Source organism: Neomonachus schauinslandi, chromosome 14, assembly GCF_002201575.2.
Source record: "Neomonachus schauinslandi chromosome 14, ASM220157v2, whole genome shotgun sequence".
Lineage (NCBI taxonomy): Eukaryota > Metazoa > Chordata > Mammalia > Carnivora > Phocidae > Neomonachus > Neomonachus schauinslandi.
Window position 1 is genome coordinate 19,742,508 of NC_058416.1, and position 8,592 is coordinate 19,751,099.

Below are 8,592 nucleotides of genomic sequence, written 5' to 3' on the forward strand. Positions count from 1 at the left end.
GGGCTGACCATAATGTGTTTTTCTGACAATTCTGGACTTGATGATTTCTGTCACTGGGGAAAGGAAGGAAATAAATCTCTTTTTGTTCCTCATTCACTCCATGAGTAAAATGTGATTAAGCTTTTGGTCTGTGCATATTACGTTGTTAGAGGGTGGGGCAGAGAAAGTTAAATCTTGATCTCTCCTCTTTATAAATGTATAATATTTGGGAGCAATAAAGTAGGTGCATGATTTATTTAGCAACAGTTTATGGCATTAAGCTTCGCTGGAGAATCCAGAGGATCTAGAATGGTCCTTATCTGGAAGTGACTACAGAACTTGATGTCATTCTCTTGCTGAGAGTAGCAGATCTGGCAGATTAAGACAGAGGCCCCAGATATGCAACTGAGCTTCTGCCTAGCAGCTTCTGTGTATCTTTTCCTTACAGTTGAGCTTTTGCTAGTTTAGCTGCAGAAACAATTTTTGGTTGTTTTCATATTTTCAGAGATTGATTGTCCAGAGATAACACATTATAATAAAACCATAAATCGTAGAATTTCAAACTTGGGGGAAAAAAAACCCTGTCATTTTCACAATTTAACAGTTATTTATTTGAAACATATTTATTTATAAAGAAACTGAGATTTAGATAAAGCCAGAACTCACTCAGGCTTAGAGAGCTAGTTAGAAATTAAGCCAGAACTCAAACCAACATCTTGGTTTCTGGCCTCCACATTATACTGTTCTGTCTAATAAGTACAAGGGAACAGGTGATAGGGATGGGGGTCTCCTCCCCCCGTACTTGGTTGGAGGATCAGAAACTAGCTCTTTTGGAAGTCAGTAAAAAAAAAAAAAAAAAAAAAAGATGATTTAATTTTTTTTTACTTTTCCATGTTTAATAATTATTTATCATGAAATATAGTCACTTGTCTAATAATTGTACTAATAATGACTCAGTACAGAAATGCTTAACTCTGAGAAAGCCTTGTGCACACTGTAATTTTATTTTAATTTATTTTTTTTAAGATTTATTTATTTGAAAGAGAGAGAGCATGAGTGCAAGTGGGGAGAGGGGTGGAGGGAGAGAAGCAGACTCCCTGCTGAGCAGCAGAGCCCAACACAGGGCTGGATCCCAGGATCCTGGGATCATGACCTGAGCCGAAACCAAGAGCTGGCTGCCCAACCAACTGAGCCACCCGGGCACCCCCACAATAATTTTAAGTGTACCTCTTTTTATTGCAAAAAGTATGAGAAATTGATCAAAGATCAACACTGCTAGCGAGTTGGAAGGACACAGCCCATGTACAAAATGGCTGTAACTTGAGGAACTCTTATGTTTATTGTGTTTTCTGTACCCTCCCCTTGCACACAACACATTTTTCACGTGCTGACATTAGGTAGGTAGGTGCTCAAGGCCCTGACAGACGTTAGAGAGCATGTCACATTCTGCAACTTGGGGAAAGGATGGGAGAGTTGACCTGTATGGAATTTTGACTCATATTAAATAGGATTTAAGTTGTTTTAGGTTCCGAATGCATTTGATAATCATGTTCAAAGAAGGCAAAATGCTGACTGACATTTTGGGAAACAAATAGAGGCAACATTAATGCCTCTGGTGTGTAGGCACCATAATTTGACAATTTAGCACTGTTAACAATAATTCTAGTTATGATTATGAAGACATTTTTTTCAGTGAGTTTTTATCTAACCATGAATGAATGGAAATAAGACCATTACAGCCATACGACTCTGAGGAAGTCCTCTTCTATTCCTGACTCAGGTTGGCCTGTGTTAGAAGCCAAAATTTGTCAGTATCCAATTTTTGCCAAACAATTCTAATTTTAATGCTGTTTGTTTCAAGGAGAACTTATGAATTTGTTTCCTTTTTGTTTAGTAGATGCCCCGAATTGTTTTTACTTGCATCTTGTCCCTTTTAAAACTTCTCTGGAAAATGTCTTTTGGCTTGTCCACGAGATTTGCTACAGGCTCTTTTCTCTTAATGGATGAAGATACAAAACTTGTCTCACTTTTCTCCTCATGGTCATCTCTGTGTTTATGTGTGGGGCGGATATTCAAGTGCTTATGATTAACAGAACGAAGAGATCATTTATTTTTTAAAACTAAGTGGCTAAAATTCAAGGTCATTTTGAGTTAAAGAACACAATGTGTAGGTCAGGAATGGACTTAAGCTTTAGGCTATGGATTGACCTTGAGGGAACCTAGATCTGCTACTCCTTTCTCCTTGAAATACCCTTAATTTTTGCTCAACGTGGCTGGTTACACAAAAGGATATTTTGGGCAGACCTTTATAAAACAGGCATTCAAAATAGGCATTTCAGTAGCGGATGTGCACAGGATGCTAATTCTTGTATGGTCATTCACTTCCATTTTAAAGCTTATTTTTTTTCATTCTCTTTACCTACTCTTTTTTATTTCGAGTGTTTATCAGGGACAGCCATTAAAGTATTTGAAAATTGTTTGTTCTCTGCCCAGCAATTCGTTGTTCTACTTGTTGGACGATGTCAAACAATTAAATGTAATCAACAGTTAGAACCTCAGGAAATTGTTAGAATTTCCACCCCGAAGAGGGTTGACAAACCCTAGACAATTATTCTATTTAGAATGAAAATGGTTTTCATTGTGATATCACATTTCCCTCTGATCATTGAGCAATGCATTGGGAAGCCCAGTATTTATTCACAAATTTTCAAAAATTGTGTACATCCTGTGCCCAGATTCCAATCTGCTTCATCAGTCCATTTTGTCAAAAGTTTCTCAAATGGAATCCTTCATCCAGACAAACAAACATACCCAGGATTTCCCCCCTTTAACTTTTTGGGAATTCATTTTTACACGTGCATCAATTCGACGGAAAAAACAGTTGCGTCTTATTTCATCTGATTCAGGTGATTGTGGTAAGCCTGCTAGCTCTCTTCATCTGGGAAGTGCAGCAGTCTGAGTCAACTTCCTCCGTCTCTGTTTTTATATTGTCCAGGGCGATGCTTCCTCATTGCACCAAAATAGAAATGGTTTGTTTTTGTATCAAACTTGGAGACTGGCTATGGATTACACTGGGTTAGGGTAAAGGAATTTTTTTTTTTTTCAAAGAACATTCCACTTATCCCAGGGGAAAGAGATTGATGTCCTGGAGAAAAATAAGAAGCATAATGAAATTTTTTTTTCATTAACTAAAACATCTCCTTTAGTCATCGGAAGTATCACTTGTACTCTTTTTTTCTCATTTCACTTAATGTTTCAGAGATTTGGTAGAATAAATTTATGACTTTTGCAATTATGGGTCTTTGCATGAAATTGAGGAAGGAAGAGGTGAACTTCATTTGAGAGTCAAGCATGCAGTTTCTATTGTAACTAAACACAAAAATCTATATATTCTTAGTATTTCACTTCACCATATCACATATGCCGTTATATACATGTTCCCTGCTCTGCAGGCTAATCCGTTTTATATCTTTGGCTTTATTGAATTTCATAGATGTGATGTCCATGTGGGTAATGACATACTCAGTGTATTCTTTACCACAGAAATGAGAAAATATGTGGAAAAGCGGGGAAATGACTCTAAGCAGATCTAACTGGATACAAGAATTTGGGAACTTGGTTTTTGCATTTATTTTGCATGCTACTGTATGTCACCAGAACAAAATATTATGTCTGTGGGAGCTTGTGTAACACCGTCTAAAGCAAAATAAGAAAACCTCCTCTTTCTTCTGAAGAGATATACTGCCACAGAAAGGTGTAGAAGTCATTTATTTATGGGACAAAAGTCTGGTTAAAAAAAATAGCCCCATTGCTTACCTTAGTAATCAATGTGAATCACATTATAATCAATATGACTACAAGCTGTCTGACCAGCCAAGGAGAAAATAAATATTTGATCATGTGATAAACCATTTGGATGTCTGCATATGAACCCAAGCCTTATAAAAGTATCTGATTCAAGATAACACAAAGTCACTGATAAAGTCACAAATAGAAATTAGATTTCACAGTCTCAGCTGATAATTTGATACTTTTCTGTAATAAAAGGATCTTCTAAACTAAACTTGTCTATATTTGAACTGTACAAATACTTAAAACTATTGTACCTGATAGTGTCCAAATGGTGCCAAGAGAATAAGTTTATGCCACTGAGAAGGTAGAGCTAGTTTGTGCTTTATCTCAGTTCTTCATGTCATATGGATTTACTTCAGGTAAATATTTTTATATTCATCTGACAAGTATATTTATCTGAGATAAGTATTTCCCCCAGATGAATGTGTATTTTGGAAATAGTTTAAGGTAATTAGGATTCCGATTGAGGAAAATCATTTTTTTTTTTTAAGTAAAAAACTTCCTCACTTACAAAGAAAACTAGCTCTTCTACATTTAAAAGATCTCAATACAAAGAAATATAGGAATGTACATACAGGAGGTTTGTTGGTGTTCACTACTAGATTGCAAGACTGTCTCAAGTCACAGATATTAGGAAAAATTATTTTTAACTCTGCGTGGGTGTGTCTGTCTGTATCCTCCTTTGGATAATTAAGTCTTTTACAAAAGTTGTACTCATACTTACCAAGGATTTTTGTCATTGCAGTTTAGGGTGGATATTAAACATCAACTTGCCTTAGGTATAAGCTATCATCATTTATGAAAATTTATTAAAATTAACAACCCATGTATATGCATTCGCTAACTAAACACCAACATTAATTTACCTTATGAATTAAATTTCTTGTTTATAGTGACTCCTACTGGAGAGCAGGAAAATCCAATTATTTGGCATCAGGATAAATTAAACTCAGTAATAACCTCTTTTTTCAGTGGATAAGGGTAGCTTAGATAACCTCCTTTCCCCGACTTGGCAGATGTTGCTATTCATTTATGTTTAAATATGAGAGCACAGATTTGGATACTAATGCATCAGTAGAAATATATTTTCTAGTTATCTAACTGTATATACGTGCTGATCATGTCAATAGTGGTGAGCACTTCAAAAAGCTGTGTGATTTGATATCTTTGCTTAAATCTTTGAAGAGTTTAGCATGGTTCTGTATTTTTAAATCTTTTTTCATTTTAGTAGACTTGTGTTACCAAAGTCTGTTTTGGGCGGAAATCATTTTCCCACCGCTCGCTAAGGCACTCTTGCCTGGAGGAAACAGCAGAGGAGGGACAAGGAAAAGCACCTCATTTCCAGCATGTCGCTGATAGGCTGAGTGAGGTGTCCTCAAAAGAAGTGCTTGTGTTAAAATGAGGGCACTAAAACTCAGACCTGTGATAGGACTTGGCTACTGTCACACCAGTGGCTACCAAGTAGCCATGTTGTAATTCTCAGACAGCTACGTCTGACCCTCCTCACATGTAAGCCCTTGGGATTTTATGACTTTGCTCACATCCTGATCCCACTGTTTTCGTAGCTTTGTGGTCTGTGAAATGTCATCTAAGGTTCTCTGTGCCTTAATTTTCTATCTTTAAAGTAGGAATGATAATACTTGTCACAGAGTACTGGTTATGAAGATTTAGTGTAGGCAATTGTGTATGTTCTTTAAATTGTATATCACTATATACGGTTTTATTACAAAAAATTTTGATGGGGTAGATATTTACCTAAGGTGGTTATTTCATTTATAGGTGTGTTTTTTCCCTTTATGTTACGTAATCACCGTTTATTGATGAACATTACTGTTTTCCTTGGGGTGTGATGTTTAGCTAAGTTCAGCTATGCTGGGCCAAAGGGAACAACACTGTAGAAGGAAGCAAGTGTTATTATATGAAAAAAAAAAATATAGGTGTTGCATGACTTCACCAGAAACATGGAGTTGTTCCAGTACTACCTAGTTATACCCTGGGGGGAGAATGGCACTCCCTTCATATGACCATCATTCATTCCTCCATTCATTCAACTCATTTGCTGAGCACCTGCGTTATTATGGACGATGTACAAGGTAGTGTGTGTGCATGTGCATGTGTGTGCGTGCGTGTGTTTATTAGGTTTATTTGGGCTTTTCAGTAACTGCATAATATAGCCATTATTCAGAAAAAGAGGTAGAATTTACTTTAATGAGATCTGTGATTGAGAGGGAATGGTTTGGTTCCTTATCATGTGATAAGTTGTTGTCTGTTTAATATATGTGTGATATTGTCCCAACTTCACAATTAAAACAGTCATTAGTCGTATTTTTCCATTTTATTCAAGGGCACAGGTCCCATCTCCTCAGCCACGTGGTCAGGTTCTCTGAGAGCAGGAGGAGTGTTGTTACATGTCTCTGGATCCTGTGCAAGTTCCAAAATGGGGCTCCACACAAAGTTGGGAGTCGTCGTTAAATAATTGTTTGTGAGATGATTCAGTGGATACAAAAATCCAAGGCTCTACACTCAAGTGGTATAGATTTTTAATATCTACTTGTTCTTTAATGTGGCCATTCATTCTTTCATTCATAGATTTGTTCAGCAAGTTTTTATGAATGTCCACCTTGTAGGTGATAACATGCCTTGGGGATTTCGGGTCACATAGCCCCCAAATTTCTCATGACAACTATAGGTATGTGTCCCCAGTTCTCCTTTACCTCAAATATATCTGTCAAGGACTTTTTGGAAAATAACAAAAGAACTGTAAACTTCAAATTACGGAAGACGGTAAGAATAATGCGCATGTATTTTTAGTGGGCAGCACTTCTAAACAATAGTTTTACTGGTAAGAATTTTTTTCCCGAGAGTGGCTGAGAATACACCTGCCTACCCTTAGTGTCCTCAGTGGTGTTTTCAGCTGACCACCAGGGAGAGTGGTAGCTTACTGTTTTATGTGGCTAACTTCTATTGCCTATCATTTTGGTGGTAACAAGGGACTCTTTGCCTATTAGGTAACTTGCCCAATTATACACTGGTGAAACAAACAGACCAGGTTAGGGGCCTTAAAAATTGGCTGCTGTGATTAAGACTTCTTTTAAAATTATTATGAAACACATGGATTCATGCATATAGCTTCAGTTGTTCTTATACTTCTGTGCTAACTCCCCACGCATCACACTAAAAATTTATCATGGGTGATATTTCTGTCACAAAGGAAACTTCAAAGTCTGAATTTGCAGAAATGTCTCAGTTGACAAGCCACTGATTTGAGTTCTGTGATTGAAATGTACTCCAAGGTCAGCAAACCAAAACCTGAACATCGGTGGATGATAATATGTTCAGTGTCTCAATGGTTATAATGCATAGATCACCTTTCAAAGGAGTGTATCTTTATTAATCATTGCAGATTTGTACTTTTGAAATTTCAGGCTCTTTTTCATTAGTTAATGAAGCCCAGAAGCTTAATGTTCTAGTACCATTTTAATTTTTTGAGTCCCACGTGCTAATTTGTTGGGGTTTAAAAATCTCTTTCACCTTATCAGATTAAAAATATTTATTTATGCACATGTTAACAATATATTTAAAAGCAATGAGAGCTTCAATATTTAAAATATTAATTGTAGCTCATTAAAGCATGAAAATTTTATTTATACTTACATAATTAATAGAAAGGCACTTATATGTTTGCAAAATATATAAGATGAGGCATTTAATGTAGATGAAGCAAATAGTTGTTTATCAAAATAGTTCGGAAATCTTCCTAGCAGTACATCTATGAGAAAGTTAGATAGGATCTAGAAACAGCCTTCTAAATAAGGGGTTTCCATAGGAAACAACAAAGGAACAACTGCAATAAAACCACCAACTTACCTCTCTTTAAATTCCAGCCTCTTTTCTAAGTCCTGGTTTTTACATACTCCCCTTTAGTAGGTGAGTACCTTGGCCTTATGTATGAAACACTGAGGGTGGTTTAAAGGTTACAAATGTGATCCTGTCAGATTGACAACTAACTGTTCTAATGAGGAAAAAATCCTCAAAGCATGAAATTTGAATGAAATGTGTGATTATAATTCAAGTACTGTTTACACAAACCTCTGGGGACCTTCGGAATAAATGCAGAGCAAGTGAGTTAGACAAACCTCTGGGCCTTCACTCTATGTGTGTATGTGCAGGGTGTGTGTGTGTGTGTGTGTGTGTTTATTTTAGAGTGTGGGAAAAACTTTCTACCATGAAGCCAAGGATTTGCTCTTCAGAAGGGACACCACAGTCCCTCCTTGTTTATGAATACTGTATGTGTTTTGTTACCATGTTGAATTGTAAGGAAATAGGTGCTTTGAATTATTGAAGTTGATTCTTGAGAATAGATGTATGCTCGGGTGGCATTTGCTTCGGCATATGCAAATGATTTAGTTTCATTTGGGATCAATTCCCAGAGGCCCTCCTTTCCTGGGATGCTCTGAATTTGGCAAGCTCAAGTCAGCCCATCTCCTCTCCCCCCTCCCCCTCCCCTTTCTTTCTTTCCTTTTTGTTTTTTGTTCCTTTCCCCTTCTTTTTGTGGGATGATATACTATTTAAAAATAAAACAAATATATAAACTTGCTTGTTGGAAACGTTGTGATCTAGAAAGATTCTATTGTTTAATTGTGATCAATAAAGGTGGAGGAAGATTTTCACTTTCTTAATCACTTAAAGTTTAGCAAAACACGTACAAACATGATATGTTTGTTAAAATATTTATACAAAAATTGGGCCACTTGGATGATG

General features: G+C 36.5%; 1 protein-coding gene across 2 annotated transcripts in view; it reads left to right on the forward strand.

Annotated features, from left to right (window-relative positions):
• Nucleotides 1-8,592, forward strand: part of TCF4 (transcription factor 4) — a 353,017-nt gene that overhangs the window by 242,613 nt on the left and 101,812 nt on the right. The gene's annotated exons all lie outside the window — the stretch shown is intronic.